This window comes from Chenopodium album, chromosome 22 (assembly GCF_948465745.1).
Source record: "Chenopodium album chromosome 22, dcCheAlbu1.1, whole genome shotgun sequence".
NCBI lineage: Eukaryota > Viridiplantae > Streptophyta > Magnoliopsida > Caryophyllales > Amaranthaceae > Chenopodium > Chenopodium album.
This window is the reverse complement of record NC_137855.1, coordinates 1,053,389-1,076,698: the sequence shown is the minus strand read 5'-3', so window position 1 is coordinate 1,076,698 and position 23,310 is coordinate 1,053,389. Positions and strand designations below refer to the sequence as shown.

The 23,310-nt window shown below is 35.8% G+C and overlaps 1 pseudogene across 1 annotated transcript; it reads right to left on the bottom strand.

Moving 5' to 3' along the window:
* Positions 1-230: 230 nt before the first annotated feature.
* Positions 231-18,530, bottom strand: LOC145605025 (uncharacterized; annotated as a pseudogene). Its single transcript, XR_014104995.1, has 14 exons — positions 18,421-18,530; positions 17,993-18,149; positions 17,416-17,521; positions 17,032-17,175; positions 15,162-15,240; positions 13,566-13,678; positions 13,276-13,443; positions 3,329-3,405; positions 2,853-2,961; positions 2,689-2,742; positions 1,144-1,270; positions 817-933; positions 440-631; positions 231-355 (listed from the first exon to the last, which is right to left on the bottom strand). The product of XR_014104995.1 is annotated as an uncharacterized LOC145605025 (transcript).
* Between the last annotated feature and the right edge of the window lie 4,780 nt (positions 18,531-23,310).

Below are 23,310 nucleotides of genomic sequence, written 5' to 3'. Positions count from 1 at the left end.
TAATATGTTTATATTATCTTGTTAATATTCTGTAAAATATATCTTTGTGTAATTTAGGTTATCTCATGATTAGGTTGTAAATCCTATATATATTCAATTAATGAGAAAGCCTCCACGGAGGAGAATTACACTATTCTACAGATAGCGATCTTAACTTGATTTATTCAAACAAGCATATGAATCATATGAATACATCAGAAAAACCATGTTCAAAAAAAAAAATTAGTTAATCAAATGCTGACCTGGCTGTTTTCACGAAGTCGTAGATTGTTATAGAGGAATGCTAAGCCTTGTGCAATACCTTCATGCTTGTTTTGGAGCCTGAGTCCAAGGGCTAAATTTACAAGGGCAGTCCCTACTCAGAAAGAAACATTACCAGTAATAAAAATTCAGCACATCAATTTGATTAGGTTGAGTAATCTTTAGAGATACAACATACCAGTACAGAGGTTAATAAATGGGTTTTCTGGCATATGTTTATAAGCCTCCAAGTATTCTCTTGCAGCTATTTGATGTTGACTGATCATAGTAAACTGATTTCCAACTATAATCATGGTTGGTATTAGATCTTTGTGTTCAACTCGCATGTGGTGCAAGAATTTACTGTGTTTTGAAAGCCCAATCTACAATTCTACATAGACATAGAAAGATAAAAAGATGATAACTGAACTTAAACCTCTAGATTTTGTGAAATGCCTAATCAGACTATGACTCTAGCCCTTCTACCTCCATCCCCTATTTTTCTTGCTTGAATCAATCCCCATTTTAATAAACACGTGATTGTATAAGATATGCAAGGGTATCAAGCAGTAAAGCACCTTAAGACCTATCTGTAATAGCATTTCCAGGCAGCAATACTCTGTGGATGCTTCTGAACAATGTAGCGTACAAAGTCAAACCCCTTCAAGGGGTCAGTGATGTTCCATGCTACTTCTGCAAAAGAAACAAGATGCTTCATCTATGGGAGAAAATAAACAGATGCCTCTTTTTAATGACGCAACATAGGCTGCTAAAGCACCTCTGTATCTTTGCAAACCAAACTTGAGTATACTAAGGGTCAACCACAAGACAGGGAAGGTCCATATAAAGCGAAAAGAGCCACAACAGAATAGTGTGAAAGTAAATATTGTGTTTAATACTTACTTGCACCGAGAGACCAAAACAGTTCCTTCTTCCTAGCAGGCAACGTCTTGTAAGCTACTTTCAAAGAGAGCTTTATAAGTTCCAAAGCGTCATTATATCTTCTCAGAGATGTCAACGCAACGCATAACTAGCATAGACACACAGCTAATTAATCCAGAGATTATTTCACAGACACAGAATTTAAAACTCATGATATGGGTTTCACACCATGAAAGATATAGAGTTGAATGTAAGTATCTAGAAGGCTACCTAAAATACATTCAGATGGGAGATGAAGATCCTGCTTAGAGAGCTTATATAATGCAAGTACGCAACTATTTGTCATCTATACATCATTACTTCAAACTATACATTACATCATTACCTATTTGATTTGGGGACAAAGTTTTAGAAGAGAGTAGCTGGGCCATCTGAAGAATATTATATGAAAAAGATTCTTGCCAGATGTGATCTTATTCATCTTACAATCCAGTGAGAAGCAAGTAATATGAATTATTTACTCTATAATTTGGGGAAATTAGCTTAGTTTCCCCAAATTCATCTCCCTTTCACTTTTTATCTTTCTGAAAATCCTCGTCTTCACTTCCATCAAGCTAACTATCTTTCCTTACCTATTTTCTCCTTCAAAGTAGCTCTCTTCATTTTCCACCCTTTTTTCTAACATAGAGAACGTTGAATTGTTAGCAGGAATAATTCATCAAGAAGCATGGCAAAAGCTATCAGATTGCCTAGGAGGGAGAAGTTAGCAACTGATGTAAGTAAAATCCTCCTTGGTTTATAAAAGACAAAGATACAACAAGAGCATCTAGCAGAACCACCCAATATACTGGCTGGCAGCTAAGCTTATCTACAAACTCTTTACAGCACAAAGGGCAAACAATGAGAGTGAGGGATAACTCAAGTGGTTAGAGCTTCCCTCCCGATTATAGGTGATCTGGGATCGATTCTCACCCCTGCCCTTGTGGCTCTCTAAACACACACACACACAACAAAAAAAAAAAAAACAAAAAAACAAAAAAAAAACAAAAAAAAAAAAAAAGTGCTAAAGAGCTTTAGCTTTTACGTTCATTGCAAGCTACCTTTGAAAATTTCTTCTCAAGTCCTTGATATTTAATCTCTCTTGAGTAAGCTAGATTGACGTAGAGCAAAACACAGAGCATAAAAACATCCAGAATAATGACTGTACAAATGCAGTTGCAAAGAGAAGTGTGCAACATACATGTGTACAGGATTATAGATTATATACTGCAAAAAAGAAGCCGATATGTGTCCAGCAATACCTCCCTCGGTTATTAATTATATCCTGTATAATTTTAGTACAAAGATACCCAGATTATTTCCTTTTTTCTTTGCAGAGTTTCCAGACGACTCTAAATGAGATATACGAAAGAAGCAATAAACAGTACTCAAACAATAGAAGCAGCCAACAAACAAAGAAGCACTGAAGAAATGAAGTATGGCAAGAAGTGGTTGTATCATAGCATAAGAAGAATAGCTCCATGATTCAAGCAAGAAGTATTAGTATAACATTCAAGATATGAAGACTGAATGCTCCTTGTCCTTGAAGATGTCAAGCAATGGAGGCTGCTTCAGAGGTTGCTGCAGAACAAATCCAAAAGAAAAGCATATTGATCAATCAGAAAGTACACAAATTGAAATCACTCATCAGGAGGGGATTAATGTTCCAAGATTGAAAGTTCAATTCTTACTTGAACTTCACGTTCTGAATCTTCTCTTTCTGACTCATCATTTTTCGAATCGAGTCTAGCAGTCATTGCTGCAGATATCTCTTCTTTTGATTTTCCAGTTGCTTTCAACCTAAATCAAGATTTTTAAAAGTTCAACCATTTGCTGTGCAAAAAGAATAGTGTTGTGTATCCACATGTAGTAATTAGTATTAGCAAAATACAACTTCAAATATACAGAAGCTAGCCACCCAGCCGGCCAGCAGTATGAAAACAAGAGCTTGACAAGGCAATCCCTAATGCACTTTGTCGTGATGGTGGGTGGAGCCGTGGAGAGGGCGGGGAAGATATTCAGACATGAGTCGAAATAATTTTATTAGTGAGCAGCTGAGCACCAGCTGATGCCATTATTGTGGAAGGTTCAGAGGATGAAGATTGATGAATAAATAGAGCAAAACTTCATGCATGGAAAATTACATGCAAAGGATTCAAATACTCACAGATCAACATTTTGAGGATCTAAAATGTTGTTTCTCTCTGGTGGTTCACACCTTCTGAGCCTTGACCTTCGTTTTGCCTGAAAGTATAAAGAAATAGAAAGAGGCAGTCAGATTTACAAGACAGGAAAGTCAAACATATGGTGAGCCAAGAGGCCCAAGATAATCAAAATTACAGATCTTAGAAAATTTAAGATGCAGACACAAAGATAAAGATATGTCAGAGAAAGACTCTAGACTGCTTTGTTTCTGAACAGTAGTAGAAATCTGGCTGACTCACATAAGTATGAACAAACATGAATACACAAAGACACAGCCACACAAATGCATCCAGTAAGTTTTTTTTAGATGTTTTTGGGTAAAACTGGTGGCTGTAGCTCACCTGCTTGTCTCCTGCACATAAATTTAAATTCATGCAGGGATAGTACCAAAACTTACAAACAACCCACTTTGAATGAGCGTTACTTGAACACAAACTAGTTGTGAATCAAATTCAGAACCATAAATTCCCTAATTCTATTGATAATATTTCTTAGACCATCTATTTTGGACATCCCCTATGGAGCTTTATATTGCACCTCTTGTAAAATCTTAGTGAACACCCGACTAACACTAACACAATAATGGGTCAAAACTTGTGAAAATGTGATAATAGCACCCCATTTTTTTGGTGAAATCCAAAGAATGGGTATTAATCTACATTTTGACACTTTTATTTTTCCAAAAAATATATTTGGGGGCCCCAGAAAGGGAAAATACGGGAAAAAGGCGGTAATTGGAAAAATATGAAAATTTGCTGAAACAGTCCAGAAGATGGGGAAAAGGTTAGGAATAAGAGGGGGATGGGTTTTAAACACTTTTTACATCCTATATTTCAATTATTGTGCTTTTTTCGAGGTTCGGGACCAAGACCGAGAATTTGGTGATTGACCCCAAAATAAGGTGATTGGGGGACAATTTGGGTTGTTGGTGATTTTTTACATGAGATAAAATATGATACTTGTCAACAAATCAAAACACATGTGAATAGTAACAATGAATAGTCACTATTCATATCAATCTACACATGTGAATAGTAACAATGAATAGTCACTTTTCATGCTTGTAGTGTGTTCATTTCCATTACTATTGTCAAATCACATCACTATTTTACCCATCTTATGACATCACATCATTAAAAATTTATTTTCATAATATGACATCATTATAGTCAAGTCGCATCATTTCATATATACTTTCATTACATCATTATAGTCAAGTCACATCACTTCAATATACTTATATGACATCATTACATATATATATGACATCACTATAGTCAAGTCACATCACATTATTACACTTACATGGCATCACTATATTTCATGAATTTCAAAATAGAGTCAAAACTCATTCTTGGTACTTTATGGACATCTTTTCGATGTCTTATGGTTTCAAACCTCTTTATATGACCCCAGGAGTCATCCAACACATTCAGATCATTTTTTGAAAACTGTCAAAAATTGATCCGAAATCATGTAAATACCCTTCAATTTTGAACAATTTTCCACTTATTTTGACCCGGAAATAAAAATTGCCAAGATGCTTACCATGTACCCTAATACTCCCAAGGAGTCTATTTAGGTGGGTGCAATCATCCAATATGCCTTTAAACAGTCAATTTACCCGTTCGTAACTTGCACCGTTTTCGTGAACTCAAGCTTACCACGGACATTTATGACAACATATAATGTTCATATATGGTTCCAAACAGCATTATATGACCCTAAAATATATCCCCTAGGGTCTCAAAACTTTTCACCACTGGGTCCATAACCTCAAAAAACGTGGATTATAGCCTTCAATTTTGGAATTTTTTTACCTTTTATCCCCTGGAAATAAAAATTGCCGAGATTTTTACCATGGTCCCTGATACCCTCCAGGAGTCCAATTGGGTAGGTGGAACCACCCAATTTGCCTTAAAACGGCTAATTTACCCATTCAAAACTTACACCGATTTCGTGAACCCAAGCCTACAACGGACATTTATGACAACATATAATGGTCATATATGATTCCACACGTCATTATATGCCCCTAAGATGTATCCCCTAAAGACTCAAGAAGTTTCGCCACCACGCCCGTAACCTCAAAAAGTGAGGATTATAGCCTTCAATTTTGTAATTTTTTTACCTTTTTTCGCCAAGAAATAAAAATTGCCGAGATGTTTAATACCCTCTAGAAGTCCAATTAGGTGGATGGAACCACCCAATTTGCCTTAAAACGGTCAATTTACCAGTTCGAAACTTACACCGATTTCGTGAACTCAAGCCTACAACAGACATTTATGACAACATATAATGGTCATATATGGTTCAAAACGTCATTAAATGACCCTAAGATGTATCCCCTAAGTTCTCGAGACTTTTCGCCACCGGGCCCCGTAACCTCAAAAGACGTGGATTAGCCTTCAATTTTGGAATTTTTTGACTATTTTTCGCTCGGAAATAAAAAATGCCGAGATGTTTATCATAGTCCCTAATACCCTCCAGGAGTCCAATTAGGTGGGTGGAACCACCCAATTTGCCTTAAAACGGTCAATTTACCCGTCCGAAACTTGCACTCGAGCCTTTCACGAACAATTATAACAACATATAATGGACATATATGGTTCCAAACGTCATTATATGACCCTAAGATGTATCCCCTATTTTCTCAAAACTTTTCGCCACAAGGCCCCGTAACCTTAAAAGGCGTGGATTATAGCCTTCAATTTTGGAAGTTTTTGACCATTTTTTGCCCGGAAATAAAAATTGCCGAGATGTTTACCATGGTCCCTAATACCCTCCAGGAGTCCAATTGTGTGGGTGGAACTGCCCAATTTGCCTTAAAACGGTCAATTTACCCGTTCGAAACTTCTACCGATTTCGTGAACTCAAGCCTACAACGGACATTTATGACAACATATAATGGTCATATATGGTTCCAAACGTCATTATATGACCCTAAAATGTATCCCCTAAGTTCTCAAGACTTTTCACCACAGGGACCCGAAACCTCAAAAGGCGTGGATTATAGCCTTCAATTTTGGAATTTTTTGACCTTTTTTCGTCCGGAAATAAAAATTGCCAACATGTTTACCATGGTCCCTAATACCCTCCAAGAGTCCAATTGGGTGGGTGGAACCACCCAATTTTCCTTAAAACGGTCAATTTACCCGTCCGAAACTTGCACCGATTTCGTGAACTCGAGCCTACAACGGACATTTACGACAACATATAATGGTCATATATGGTTCTAAACGTCATTATATGACCCTAAGATGTATTCCCTAAGTAATCAAGACTTTTCGCCACAGGGCCCCGTAACCTCAAAAGGCGTGGATTATAGCCTTCAATTTTGGAAGTTTTTGACCTTTTTTAACCCGGAAATAAAAATTGGCGAGATGTTTACCAGTCCCTAATACCCTCCAGGAGTCCAATTGGGTGGGTGGAACCACCTAATTTGCCTTAAAACGATCAATTTACCTGTTCAAAACTTGTACCGATTTCGTGAACTCAAGCCTACAACGAACATTTATGACAACATATTATGGTCATATATGATTCCAAACGTCATTATATGACCCTAAGATGTATCCCCTAAGTTCTCAAGACTTTTCGCCACAGGGCCTCGTAACCTCCAAAGGCGTGGATTATAGCCTTCAATTATAGAATTTTTTTAACCTTTTTTCTCCCGGAAATATAAATTGCCGATATGTTTACAATGGTCCCTAATATCCTCCAGGAGTCCAATTGGGTGGGTGGAACCACCCAATTTGCCTTAAGTCGGTCAATTTACCCATTCAAAACTTGTACCAATTTCGTGAACTCAAGCCTACAACGAACATTTATGACAACATATAATGGTCATATATGGTTCCAAAAGTCATTATATAACCCTAAGATGCATCCCCTAAGTTCTCAAGACTTTACGCCACAAGACCCCGTAACCTCAAAAGGCGTGGATTATAGCATTCAATTTTGGAATTTTTTTACCTTTTTTCGCCCGGAAATAAAAATTGTCGAGATGTTTACCATGGTTCTTAATACCATCCAGGAGTCCAATTGGGTGGGTGGAACCACCAAATTTTCCTTAAAACAGTCAATTTACCCGTTAGAAACTTGTACCGATTTCTGAACTCAAGCCTACAACGGATATTTATGACAACATATAATGGTCATATATGGTTCTAAATGTCATCATATGACCCTAAGATGTATCCCCTAAGTACTCAAGACTTTTCGCCATAGGGCCCCGTAACCTCAAAAGGCATGGATTATAGCCTTCAATTTTGGAATTTTTTGACCTTTTTTCGCCCGGAAATAAAAATTGCCGAGATGTTTACCATAGTCCCTAATACCCTCCAGGAGTCCAATTGAGTGGGTGGAACCACCCAATTTGCCTTAAAACGGTCAATTTACCCTTTCGAAACTTGTACCGATTTCGTGAACTCAAGCCTACAACGGACATTTATGACAACATATAATGATCATATATGATTCCAAACGTCATTATATGATCCTAAGATGTATCCCCTAAGTTCTCAAGACTTTTCGCCACAGGGCCCTGTAACCTCAAAAGGCGTGGATTATAGCCTTCAATTTTGGAAGTTTTTGACCTTTATTCGCCAGGAAATAAAAATTGCCGAGATGTTTAATATAGTCCCTAATACCCTCCACGAGTCCAATCGGGTGGGTGGAACCACCTAATTTGCCTTAAAACAGTCAATTTACCCGTTCGAAACTTGTACCGATTTCGTGAACTCAAGCCTACAACGGACATTTATGACAACATATAATGGTCGTATATGATTCCAAACGTCATTATACGACCCTAAGATGTATCCCCTAAGTTCTCAAGACTTTTCGCCACAGGGCCCCGTAACCTCAAAAAGCGTGGATTATAGCCTTCAATTTTGAAAGTTTTTGACCTTTTTTCACCCGGAAATAAAAATTGCCGAGATGTTTACCATAGTCCCTAATACCCTCCAGGAGTCCAATTGAGTAGGTGGAACCACCCAATTTGCCTTAAAACGGTCAATTTACCCGTTCGAAACTTGTACCGATTTCGTGAACTCAAGCCTACAACGGACATTTATGACAACATATAATGGTCATATATGATTCCAAACGTCATTATATGACCCTAAGATGTATCCCCTAAGTTTTCAAGACTTTTCGCCACAGGGCCCCGTAACCTCAAAATGCGTGGATAATAACCTTTAATTTTGGAATTTTTTGACTTTTTTTCGCCCGGAAATAAAAATTGCCGAGATGTTTACCATAGTCCTAATACCCTCCACGAGTCCAATTGGGTGGGTGGAACCACCCAATTTGCCTTAAAGTAGTCAATTTACCCGTTCGAAACTTGTACCGATTTCGTGAACTCAAGCCTACAACGGACATTTATGACAACATATAATGGTCACACTGGCGGATCTACATTGTAACCCGGGGGGGCACGTGCTACCCCTGAAAAAAGGGAAAAAAAAAAAAAACTGTGTAAGAAAAACCCTTCTTTCTAAACTGGATAATTACCAAACAATACATGATTTTCATGATGACTAAACTTGGCTCAGCGGTACAAAGGAGGTCTTTGACGCTTCCATTGAGCGCCTTGGGGTCAGACGTTCGATCCTCTTCCCTCACCTTTTTATTTGGTTTTTTCTAAGTCTTTGTTTTTCTAAAAAAAACCTATCAATGCTTTATTATTTTTTTTCCCACCTTAAATGTTTTTCCTCTTTCTGCACATTTATATTCAAATAGATTAGATAAAAAGACTTTCATCAAAATTTGATTCTTTTCCACATTACTTCCACTTTCTTAGTTTCTTGACATTTTTGTTAAAATACATTAGATAAAAATATCTCCCATAAAAATTTGTTCAACAACAATAATATTATGGAATATGTATAAATATGTATAGATAATTAGTCTGTGAAGAAAATTAGTATATCTGATTAATTTGACTAATTTTATTTGATTGTAATACGAAGTATAGTATATATATGTTGATAACTAGTATGGTGCACATTATAATTTTATAGTGATAATAACTCATAGCAAAATGTATAGATGGTTGAAATTTGACGGTAACATTTTATACAGACTCACAACACATTATGCAAAAACTTTAACTTGATGATTTATTACCAACTTAAATTTAGTTTGAGTTTCAAGTTTGTAAGTGTATATTGGGTTTTTCCCTTTTATTTTTCTAGCGTGCATTTAGTGCTACCCCTAGTCCGGAATCCTGGATCCGCCACTGAATGGTCATATATGATTCCAAAAGTCATTATACGACCCTAAGATGTATCCCCTAAGTTCTCAAGACTTTTCACCACAGGGCCCCGTAACCTCAAAAAGCGTGGATTATAGCTCTCAATTTTGGAATTTTTTGACCTTTTTACGCCCGGAAATAAAAATTGCCGAGATGTTTACCATGGTCCCTAATACCCTCCAGGAGTCCAATTGGGTAGGTGGAACCACCCAATTTGCCTTAAAACGATCAATTTACCCGTTCGAAACTTGCACCGATTTCGTGAACTCAAGCTTACAACAGACATTTATGACAACGTATAATGGACATATATGGTTCCAAACGTCGTTATACGACCTTAAGATGTATCCCCTAAGTTCTCAAGAATATTTCGCCACTGGGCCCCGTAACCTCAAAAAGCGTGGATTATAGTCTTCAATTTTGGAATTTTTTGACCTTTTTTCGCCCGGAAATAAAAATTGCCGAGATGTTTACCATGGTCCCTAATACCCTCCATGAGTCCAATTGGGTGGGTGGAACCACCCAATCTGCCTTAAAACGGTCAATTTACCCGTTCGAAACTTGCACCGATTTCGTGAACTCAAGCTTACAACGGACATTTATGACAACATATAATGGTCATATATGATTCCAAACGTCGTTATACGACCCTAAGATGTATCCCCTAAGTTCTCAAGACTTTTCGCCACAGGGCCCCGTAATCTCAAAAAGCGTGGATTATAGCCTTCAATTTTGGAATTTTTTGACCTTTTTTCGCACGGAAATAAAAATTTCCGAGATGTTTACCATGGTCCCTAATACCCTCCACGAGTCCAATTGGGTGGGTGGAACCACCCAATTTGACTTAAAACGGTCAATTTACCCGTTCGACACTTGTACCGATTTCGTGAACTCAATCCCACAACGGACATTTATGACAACATATAATGGTCATATATGATTCCAAACGTCATTATACGACCCTAAGATGTATCCCCTAAGTTCTCAAGACTTTTCGCCACAGAGCCCCGTAACCTCAAAAGGCGTGGATTATAGCCTTCAATTTTGGAATTTTTTGACCTTTTTACGCCCGGAAATAAAAATTGCCGAGATGTTTACCATGGTCCCTAATACCCTCCATGAGTCCAATTGGGTGGGTGGAACCACCCAATCTGCCTTAAACGGTCAATTTACCCGTTCGAAACTTGCACCGATTTCGTGAACTCAAGCTTACAACGGACATTTATGACAACGTATAATGGTCATATATGGTTCCAAACGTCGTTATACGACCCTAAGATGTATCCCCTAAGTTCTCAAGACTTTTCGCCACGGGGCCCCGTAACCTCAAAAAGCGTGGATTATAGCCTTCAAGTTTGGAATTTTTTGACCTTTTTACGCCCGGAAATAAAAATTGCCGAGATTTTTACCATGGTCTCTAATACCCTCCAGGAGTCCAATTGGGTAGGTGGAACCACCCAATTTGCCTTAAAACGGTCTATTTACCCGTTTGAAACTTGCATTGATTTCATAAATTCAAGCCTACAACGAACATATATGACAACATATAATGGTCATATATGATTCCAAACGTCATTATATGACCCTAAGATATATCCTTTAGGGTCTCAAGACTTTTCACCACCGGGCCTCGTAACCTCAAAAAGCGTGGATTATATCCTTCAACTTTGGAATTTTTTTGACCTTTTTTCACCCGAAAATAAAAATTGTCGATATGTTTACCATGGTCCCTAATACTCTCCAGGAGTCCAATTGGATGGATGGAACCATCCAATTTGCATTAAAACGGTCAATTTACTCGTTTGCGTACACACCTCCTGTATTGGCTATAAGCTTTCACGGGGCCTGTACGTAGCCGGATAATGGTCATATATGGGTCGAAACAATATTATATGACCCCGAGATGCATCCCTTAATGTTCCTTGAAATTCCGATATCGTGTATTATAGCCTTCATATTTTGTTTCCGTTTATCTTTTTTTTACCCGGCGAGATTATGCATCCAAGTACTTCCAAGGTTTCCCAAAGGGTTGCCCGAAACCATCTAATTGATCCTTAATCATCATGTCTTAAGGCCCTTGGGAGTTGTAAATATTACCCGGTAAGCCTTGTCTTTGGGTGCACATGTCTAGTTAGCACATGCCACACGGCCTCTTGTACCATCCAACATCCCAACACTTAGGCTTTGTGACTTGTCTTAATCCCGTACTTGGTATATTTTAGCATACGATATGCATCGCTAACCTCGTTTTTCAAAATATTGGTGTTTTTAGGGAATAGGGGTGGAGACTTGGGGAGGGACGAATTAAAGCGACATAGAGCTGAATCTGAGGGGATCGTGGCAGCAAGGCCACTCTGCCGCTTACAATATTCAGTCGCATATTTAAGTCGTCTGCAAAGGATTCAACCCGCCGCTTGGTAGAAATTGTACTTAAAGATGCATCCACCGCGAGAACTTAGCCTACGACACGTGCCCTTGGGGGCCGAAACCCGTACTGTAATACAGCAATCGGGTGACGGGCGCATGCGTCGCTTCTGGCCCGGATTCTGACTTAGAGGCGTTCAGTCATAATCCAGCACACGGTAGCTTCGCGCCACTGGCTTTTCATATGGATTCTCTCTGCTGGAAGGCAACAATTGACCACCACACACTCTAGGAGCCCCTAAATTGAATTATTCAATCAAAACTTGATGATTGAAAAGGTGTCTATCATAGGCCAGGGTATGACAATCCTACTTTATTTCAAACAAAGTCCTCGAGCACAAGGAAAATTTATTAATTGTTTTCAGTTTGGCAGACTACATAATTAAATATTTTTAAAAAGCTGAAAATTAATCAGTGACACCTTTCAATCATTTTAATGTATATTAACATGTCAATTGCCGGAAACAGAATACAAACATAACAAGACCAAAAGAGACCCTTGATCCCACTTAATAATTAGCAGAAAAACTTTTCAAGCAAACTAGTACATTATTCATGTGGATGATGTCAGTGGGGCGGGTCAAGTAGGAGACCGGCCCCATCCCCGCGGCGGGGATGGGTCTCGGTTTGGCGGGTGGTGGGGCGAGGATGGGGATAAAAACCATACCCACCATGGGTGATGGGGCGGGGGTGGATTTTAAGTTGTACCCGCCCCATCCCCACCTCATACCCACATCTATATACTTTTATACTATTTTATAAAATAATTACGTGAAATAAAATATTAATTATAATACTTTGTATTACACTTACATTATAAACAAAAATGTGTGTAATTTTTTTTATTAAAATCATAATCCGTATTAATTATGTAGGATCGTGTATTGAGAGACGGAGATTAGGTGGGTCTTGGGTGGGGATTAGGCGGGTATTTGGTGGGGATTAGGTGGGGATGGATATCCAAGTGGGGGTGGGGCGGGGATGGTTTTGGAGTTGTACCCGCCGGGACGGGGATGGGGATGAATATTAGACCCGCCGTGGGGATGGGGATGGGAAGGCCAACATCCGCCCCGCCCCGCCCCATTGACATCCCTAGTGGATGCATACGTTGTATGAGTGTGTGCATATGCAAGAAGCAGCACCCTTGGGCCTTGGGCAGGCGTTAACATGTCTAGGGTGCTACATGTGAGAATGGCTTTTGAACATACCAAATTTTAAAAGTGTACCTTCTGATGCAATGAATCAATTTTCAGGGATTCAAGAATGATAGGGTAGATCACTGCAACAAAGGCCTCAAGCATCCCTTTTGATCTATAGATATCAGATAACTTCACTTTCACTTTGGCCTTATCCCACCAAGGTTCATGCATCTTCATCCATGTAATTAGACAATTCTGGCAGAAGAAAAAGCGTTTCAAAATAAATGTATATTGTCCAACTTAGGCTACTTAGCTCCTCACTTATTCCAATGAGGGGCAGGGGATGAGAAAAGGCTGAAGATACAAGCCATATCTACCTGCGTTAGATGGAGGTGAAAGCAATGCTATGGCTTCATCTTCTCTGTTTCCACAAGGAGGTGGGATACAAGAGCTAAACGAGTATCAATATCATCTTCTTGTGCTTGCAATACTGACATGAAAGATAAAACCACATCAAATATTAGGCTAATATGATGAGTTCACAAAACTAGATGTATTGCCACTTGCAAAGATCTACACTGCACAAAAGATTCAAAGCCTAAGTCTAGAACTTTATGTCAGTATTGACTCAGTAAATCATATAGTTCAGTAACTGAGAAATGAGCATTATCTCAGTCTAACTAGCAGGAGCAACAATTAAGTTTAGTGAAACACCATCATATTGATATATTTGGTGGCTACAGTCATGTCTGAAGATAGTAATGCGATCCAAGTCCATATAATTTCATGAAAAATTTCATTAAAATGCACGCACTTTGTATGTGTCCACACTCCACAGGACCGTATCTGCCTCCAAAGAAGGAAAACCGAGATAAAAGTGCTAAGGATTTCTTGAGTCTGTCACAACTGAAAGCTATTAAGACAGCTCATGTAAGGAACCGCTGGGCTGCCCAGTAAATGTAACTAGCCCAATAGATGGAAATCTCTTAGACCATGAATCAAAACAACATTTAGGCCTATTGGTAGTTCTCACTTTAATCACTGTCCAATAGATTAAAGTGAGACCTATTAATCTATCTATCAATATTTATATCTATACAATTATAAAAACTATTTAAAAACAGAAACCCCCAGCACCATGTCGCCATGTGTCCACTCATGCCTAAAAGACCTCCCTTAATTTCTTTTAAAAAATATTAACAAATAAAGAAGTGCATATAATTTTATTTCCTTTTAATCTACCCTTTTATCTTTTAAAAATTCCTCAATCATCTCCCATCTTTTCCCCTCCCTTTCCTTCTCGATCTTTTCCTCTACCTCTTTATTTAACCATTTTTATTTAACAGTTTTATATCTTCTCTTATTTAACTTCCCTTGTGTAATGCCTATATATGAAATAAAGTAAGCCACTTTTCTTCTAACAATCAATGTGTACAATTTTGTTTTTCTCAATTTGTATGAATAATAATCTAGCAAATAGTTGTAAGGATGAAAAATATTATATTCAGGACAGCTTACTGGAACTTATTTGATTATTTCACTCGTGAATTCATATTAGAAAATTAACACATATCAAACTTGATATAAGAAAGAAAAAAGAAAAAATGTGCATAACACAAGCTATATAAATAGTTAGAGGTGATACGAAACATATCGTGAAATAGATTAGTGGACTAACTTTTAAACTGCCACCAATCTTGCAAATAATTGTAAGTGGGAATTATTATATTGTAGATAAATTATTGGACCTTGATTTCACTCCACAAAAGTCAAAAATCATGATGGGAAAGTAATCCATATTAAACTTAATAATATAAGAATAAACCTTGTGCATAGCACAAGCTCTATAACTAGTTATAGATAATATATTGTGAAATAGATTGGTTGACTAATTTTTATACTGCCTCTAATGCTCATTACACTCAAGCCTATAAGCATACAAAACCTTTTAAAGACAACACAAAGTCACAAACCTTTGTTAAAAAAATAAATAGCTGAAGTAGCTTTATTCAAAGCTGAGTAGCAGTGAGCAATTTTTAAATTTACAAGTTCCTGCAAAAATGACAACACAATAACATCAGCAAAAGATTTTGTAATAGATCAATCTAAGGAGGGGTAGTATAGATATTCTACTAATATTAGCTCACTAGGTTGATAGTCCTTAGTATAAATAGAGAGGGAAGGGAAGGAAATAATAGGTAGGCAGAATTTAGGAGTAATTACTTAGGAGAGTTGTGACCTCAAGTCACTCATTAGAGAGTTGTGAGCTAACCTCACTATAGAGCTTGATAGGCTAAACCTATCGACTGTGTTAACCGTTATTTATGTTAATTAAAGCCTCAATCTTTCTTCTCTATTTTACCATTCTATAGCTTTCTTCTCTGTTATTGGTTGTGTCTGGTCAGTCCAAAACAGATTTAGAATGAGAATCTCACACAATAACAATTTATTCAAGAAACTAATTACTTTGACCATTCAACATTCTTTTGTTGATTCTCTAATATACCGTTGTGCTATTATTGTAGTTTCATTATTCAAAATCAAACACTAATTCTTTTCGAAGTCTATACTGTACCACTGTTTGCCCCCTCATGATCTGAAGGACTACTCCATACTAATATGAGTCTCTCCAACCTCATGCATCATATATATAGAACAATATTCAAGATCCACTTCACTGTTTCTCAATCTTCGATTTTAAATTCCAATCATCATGATCACTACTAGTTATTCTAACTTCTAAACTTTTCTTTTTTCAAGTTTAAGCTCACAATAAGACAGAATGAAAGAATTTCTCTAGATTTTGGGGGAGCTTTCAAGGTTTCAAATTTAAAACAAATTAACTTGAAACCTAAAAATCTACCTAGGCTCCCCGTGAAACCAAGTTGTAGGCTTGTAGCCTTATTTTTTAAGTCCAGGGTGAGGGTTGGATTGACAAGCTGCCAACCAAAGTGGCAGCTTAATCTATTAGTACAGATTATGTTTACCTGCCAGAGAGAGGAAAAGAAAGCTGATAATCAGAAAACGAGATTCACCGGGTTTCTCTTGAGTCTCTTTGCTGCTTATAGAGGAAAGAAACTCAGACATTAGGCAAATCCTCTTCAAGCCTAAAGCATAATCCTTCATACCCTATCGCCAACCCCCGATCATGGCTATATCAACCATGAGGTACACCTTCTCAGGCATCATAAGTTACAACGGAAGTTCTGCATATTGCTAAATCAAGCATAGGCTGACAGCATCTAATTTAGAAAGAAGCCAAAGGCTACATCATCCCAATCATTATGCAACATATATTAAAATAAATTTATTTCTCATTGCAATAATGCTTGTTTTTCCTCTGTTAACTTTTTTTTTTTTTTTAAATGGAATTTTTTGTACCTCTAGTCTCTAGAGATCCTAATAGCCATGTATCATGGAAATATTATGACAAACTGTTTTGTTTATTAGCCAGATTTGCCAACAGTGTCAAATTTGTAACAGTTCAACATCTCATTTTTGGGATGACTATCTGGACTACAAAATGGTCTTTCTACACTTCATCAGCTCATAGTTTTGCACCATCACAGGTATGAAGGCATAAATGGCACAGGGACAAGGACGGAAATGATAAGACATGACTCACATGAGTTAATTGCCAGAATAAACAAAATGGAATATGAAATCAAAATGCCAGCAGAAAATAAGTGGGACTCTTAGCCATGATAAACCACACACGCTCGAATGAGGGCATCATAGCAAATCAGAAAAGCATGTATTAAGTCAAAAAGCATGCACAAGATGTAATGAGGAAAACTTAGATTAGTCATGAAGTTAATTGCACTAGGAAGTAAGCAAGCATACACTATTCGCCAAACAGCCTTCTAACATCGTATAATAGTTCAATGCAGACTCATGCTGATTTAGATTTAGAAATGAGTTTGCCACTGCCATGATTTAATCCATCTGATGTTCTGCATTTTCCCTTTGCAGTAGACTAAAACAAACCTGTACAGAAATTGAGAATGATAGTGAATTCGTGGCAGGTAAAAACCAAAAAGTGGAGACCTAATCATCATCACTACTACAAAAATTCTCCAACCTAGTAGCTAGTAGTACTTGGCAAAAATAAAGGTCCTACAGATAACTATCGTAAACGTTTTATCATATTTTATTATTATGTACAAGACAATTAAAAATCATAATAATGTTTCATTGGTTTCAATACCAAGAAGATGAAAGATATACCTTCCTAAATCGTTTCTGTCGACCATAACATGTATAAATAAAATCCATCTCCTCAGGGATTGCTCCAATAGATACCCCATTCCCGGGCTTATTATCAGACACTTCCCTGCAAAAACATTTACTCAGTATAATAATCATCTTTGAGGCCATAACAAGTAAAGTCATAGATAATACACTTAGTCTTCTTACACAGAACCCATTTACATGAATGCTAATGTGTTGCATATGTAGAGTATAAAAAGGTAAATAACTAGTATGAAGAAACAAACACAAAGAAGTAGGTTAATCAAAGCTACAAAGGTAAGGCATGACACATTAAACTACCAAAAAGAACTAGTAAAAAGAGAATTAATTCATAATTTCCATATATTCCTCCAACTCTATGATAGTTGATTGAACAACTTGTATGACATATAAAACTAATTAATCTCCATTGTGAATCAAAGTTCAATACTCCCTCCGTCCTTTTATTAGAGTCTCATTTCTAACATTTATTACTCACATAATAAAGAGAAATGCGACTCTAATAAAAGGACGGAGGGAGTACATCACAACTACATCGAAATGTCGAAAATACCTGTGATTTTCACCTCTAACACCATCTTCTACACAATTCTCTACCTGATCGCCCTCTTCCATTTCATCATCTCCATCTGTGGAGCCTTCTTCCTCAATTCCGCCATCATCTACATTTCCATCTTCTTTTCCGAGCATTTCACTGTCAAGTAGATGATCTATATCAATTGAGAATAAATTAGGCCATGCAAAGAGACTGGGTAAATTACTATCAGATGATCAATTGATTCAATACATTATTGAATCCCATAATTGTACTTCTCAATTTAGCAACCAAATATGAATTAATTATCAAATTAGACGAGTATTTTTAATCAATAATTCAATAATCCAAACCCTAAATTGAGTATACTGACCATAAACGAAAACCTAGATTGTGAATTTGATATTCAATTACTAAAATTTAAAGTTAGTTAGAAAGTAGCTAACCTCAGAAGCTGCTTCAATGGAGGAGAGAAACGAAGGTTAAGGTTCAGAATTCAGTGTATTAAAATTTATACACCGCCAAATATATATACTTTCCGTTTTTTTTATTTTTTTATGTAGCATTTTGGAGAGTGATATTACGTGTATCTTCTAAATTGAAGTATTGAACCTCGTATTGAAATTCACGAAATCAAGTTTGGTTACCGTGGAGAGAGTGAGGGATAGCTCAAGTGGTCTAGAGCTCCCCTCCTGATTTTATGAGATTATGAGATCGATTCTCACCCCGCCCTTGTTACTCTCTAAATACCAAAAAGTTTGGTTCCCATGAATCCATGATATGGCTCATTAAAGGTTGCAAGACATACAAGATACAACTACCTCGAATCATTAACATTTCATCTAGGACACGGGCCTATGCCGAGCTTTGATTTGATCAAAATATACGCTCTTGAAGTTCATCTCTACATATTTAAAACAATAAATTTTAACAAAATTGTATTCGATAACATACTTAAAAAGATATGACATATAATCATGTAACGGGGACTTTAAGAAGACGAGGATAACATTATTTATTTCTTGAGTCACCATTTCCTTCATTAGGACACACTCCTTGATTCAGCGCCTTTCTACTAAGTATCAATGAGTATGAGGCTTCAACGTTTTGTCATCTTCCTCAAGTCATTCAAGTGCACAATTCTTCTAAAAAAAAAAGGTATAATAAATATTGTACATCTGTTGTAAAGTTGTCTTAGAACATACAAGTACGTGTTTTTGCTTTTTGGATAGGAGTCAAAAGTTGGATACGCCTGTTGGGCTGATAGTTGGGCCTAGGCTGATTAGTTGTTGGATGAAATATGGGCTGTGGGAAGTGTTGGGTCTGCTGCGGATATGGTGGGAAAGAAGCAGCTCAACTTCATATGGACCGGTCCCTACAAATTTTGTTAACTAGATTTTTTTAAGGAACATTTTTGTTTTTGAAGACAATTTTGAGGAATATTACAAAGCATAAAGCTTTCGAGGTTTTATAATATCCCAACAAGGCCTACAAGCTACAATTTATATGTACTTTGTATGTTATTTTTTTTGGTTGACACATTCTAACTTTTGCACTATTCACAAATTATACTTTTACTAAATTTTATGATTAATTAGATTATCCAGGCACCAAATAGGTACTTTGTATATATTTTCACTTTTTACCAAATTTATTATAATAATAACGTAGATAAATGAATTTGTTAGAAAAATATGCAATGCATGATATATCTATTGAAATACTTATAACCAAGATAATATTGATAATAATGTTGAGGAATTTGTTAGAAGAAACATGCATGATGCATGATATATCTCATAAAATACATTACTACATAGCGTAATTGCATTGTTCGTAACAAATGCTACATTTAGAGTACTAGATTGTTATACTACAATGATTAAGACATCCTTAGCTTGCCTATGTTTAGAAACTGATTACATGCAATATAATTTACAACTCAAGTAAAAATAATTGCAATGTCAATATCATACGTGTACTTGGGATAATATATATGATAATTATATTAAAGGTAACACTTGCTTTTAAGGATAATGGGAAATATCCTTTGCAAGTTTGTAATGATACTCATACTTGAATTCTCAAATTGAAATGAGTACTTGAATCCACTTCGTTTATCTATAATTATTATCAAAACCTACAAATAAATGGAGTACTATACTGCGGGAAGGAGAAAATAAAAAGAGCCACTGAAAAAGTATAAAGCAATTGTGACCCACATACACTTGTTCGTCTTTCAATCAACATTACATTATATTATCGATGAATTGTTACCGATTAAGGCTTGATCTAGTTATAAGATTTGTACCTCGTAAAGTCGTAATCTTTCTAGAGGAAGCACCCAATCAATAGTTGATTTCTGTGTAGTGTGTACGATAATACTCCTTATTATTATTATTTTCGCATAAAAATCCACTATAAGAAGAATGGTGTAACTAAAAGTGGTATGTTTTGAAGCATGATGCAGTAGTTAAATAAGAATTGGATTCCCCAATTCGGGATGCCACGAAATGGCTAGTGGTCACTTCATAGAGATAACAACTTTATGTTCTTCCTTTGAAAGATGCCAATTATAGGTCCCTAATATTATTATTAGGGAGTTTAATTTACAGGAAATTACCATTATACACATAGAGAAATGACGTTTATAAAAAAAATCAAGCATTTGACGAATTATGTGAGTAACAAATGTAAAGTATGTAATACCAACAAATAATTTGTTATACAGATAATATAGTCCTAACTCTTAAACATTTTAGCTAAAGAAATAATCACACTATAAAGCATGTTGTCTTATAATCTTATAAGTTATAACCATTTTTACAAAAATTTAATTCAAAACCCCAAAATCTACGGTATAGTTAGGTTGACTAATTTGCATGCTAGACAAAATTTAATATGAATTGACGGCTGATAATTACTTGAATGGCATTCCTAAATCCCCTCCTAAATTAAACTTATTATTCATATTTAAAAATAATTTTTTATTTCTAATATAAAAAAGTGGTGTACTTTGTTTTAACTTGCCGAAATTTTTGAGGAATCTCCGCATAAACCAAAACAAGTCATCCTCAACAAGTCAATCATATGAATTAAAAAAATAATACTCCTTCCAGCACTAATTTCAGTGATATACGAAGTACAAGCAATACAGCTATAATTATTTAGAATAAGTTTTTCTTAAATAAGTATTGTTTATCCGGATTTTTCGCACAATTTCCAATGCATATATTCAAATGTATACGTCATAGAACATTATTCAAATTTGATTTACTAAAATAATATATGAGTTATACATAACAATATCACACATGACTTATTCGAGAGTATAATGGATGAAAGAAAAAAAATCCACTTTGCTATGTTTTTTTTAGACTTTGATAGCATGGAGAAATATTTTAGGGTGAATTGACTCAACCTGAATAATAGTCGGTGCTCGTATATATATGAGAGATTATCTATCAATTTAAAATAATCGACTCAATCTGAATAAGAGTAGGTGTTCGTATCATTTTATTAAAGTAAATAATTAATTTAGCCAACATAAGTCAAAGAGTCTATTATCCTATGTTAAATTAACTTTATAATTTGAAAATAATTGTAGTCTTACGTACACTCATTCTAGGAGAATTAAATTTGTGGGCTCGTGCGTAAGCCCACTTAGTCACGCGTGTGGCTTAAGAAAGGACAAAGCTACTTTAATTTTATCTAAGTTGTGAGTGCCTTTACAACAGAAAGGAGATAGGACTCTTACCTTTGCTATTTGGGAAGGTGACTTGACCTTATATTCATTTGGGGAGCCTAACTTATTAGGGTTAGAACCCTTTTATGTCCATGCAAAGAGTCATCTAACCCTTTAATTCATGTATTCTCAACTAATTTTTATACTAATCTCATTAATTGTATTAGTTGAAAGTTGAGGATTAGTTAGGTCATGTAAAAATAAAGTTGATCAAAATAATAGTATAAATGTTTGGGAGCTTGATAGTTTACTCAAGGTGATCAATGAGTAATCTTATTATCAGTCAAGTTTTATTGATTATGATCACGGATCCAAATTTCGTCCACGTCCCTCTCCTAAAAGTAGAGTAACATTCAGCGTCGGATATGGAAAGACTCATGTTGCATTAACACTTCAAGTTCAAATGGTTTTCATCATGTAAGAGAAATGTGTAATAGAATATAAAACCAGTTTGAATCTTCAAACATCAATATCGGGTTGAGTCTGTGCTATGTTTTTTTTTTTTCCTTGAAAAATGTTAATAATGGAGTTGATTTGTAGATTTATAGCACCTTGAGGTATTAATATATGGATCAAAATCTAATCTAAATGGGCCACTTTTAAGCTAATGCATGACCCCTATAGGTTTATTATAAGTATGTATAGTTTTCCACATTTTTAGTGATTAGATGGACAAACAACAATTTTGTAATTGAAAAACAAGGGGCTTTTTTTCATAGGTGATATATCATGGCCGACAACCGCATCATTAAAGTATACATGGCTTTTTCTCTAAAGTACTTAATGTCTTAAACTTTGACATTTGGCCCCATTAACAATTTTTCATTCTTTTGTAAATAAAATTTTGACAATTTTATTGTTAACTCATTTATTAAGGGATATACAAAAACAAAATGGTGGTTCTTTTTAATTGCACTACCTCTCTATGATTCAAATCTAAATATGATACCAATTAACATAGTAATTTTTAACAACATTGAAACAAGCTAAGCTAAGCTTAATAGATCTCGCCATAAGATAAACAAAATTAATGATAGAAAATGCGATGAATATTATGAAACAGAGATAGTACATTAGATTAATTGATCTTATTCTACTATAATTACTTAAGAATAAAAATTAATGGTGGACTTTATTTTCCACCTTCTATCTTGGCTCCCTCTTTATCTTAATTTTAAGTTTCTAACATAAAATAAATAGGTGGAAGCTTACATTTTCTCCCACCAAATGATGGCCGACAAGAACGCAATTTATGAAAGTTTTAAATTGGGTAAAAAAATAATAAATTTATATAGTGAAATGAAGGGGACCTTAAGAAAGTGTACCTCGTGGGACTATCATGTCTCCAACTTATACTAAGCTCTTAAGGCCCAAATTGAGTACACACAATGACCAAACGTGTATGTAATCACTCTTTTTTTTTTTTTCTTCCTTACAATAATGTACTATAAACTTTTGTATAGCCTAAGAATTGAATATACCCCGTATATTGCTATATCGACCTATAGTTTTACTAATGTACGATTATAATCATTTTTGTCGTTTGCGGTTTTCTTCTTATATTAATAAGTAAAAGAGTTGATAATAGGAA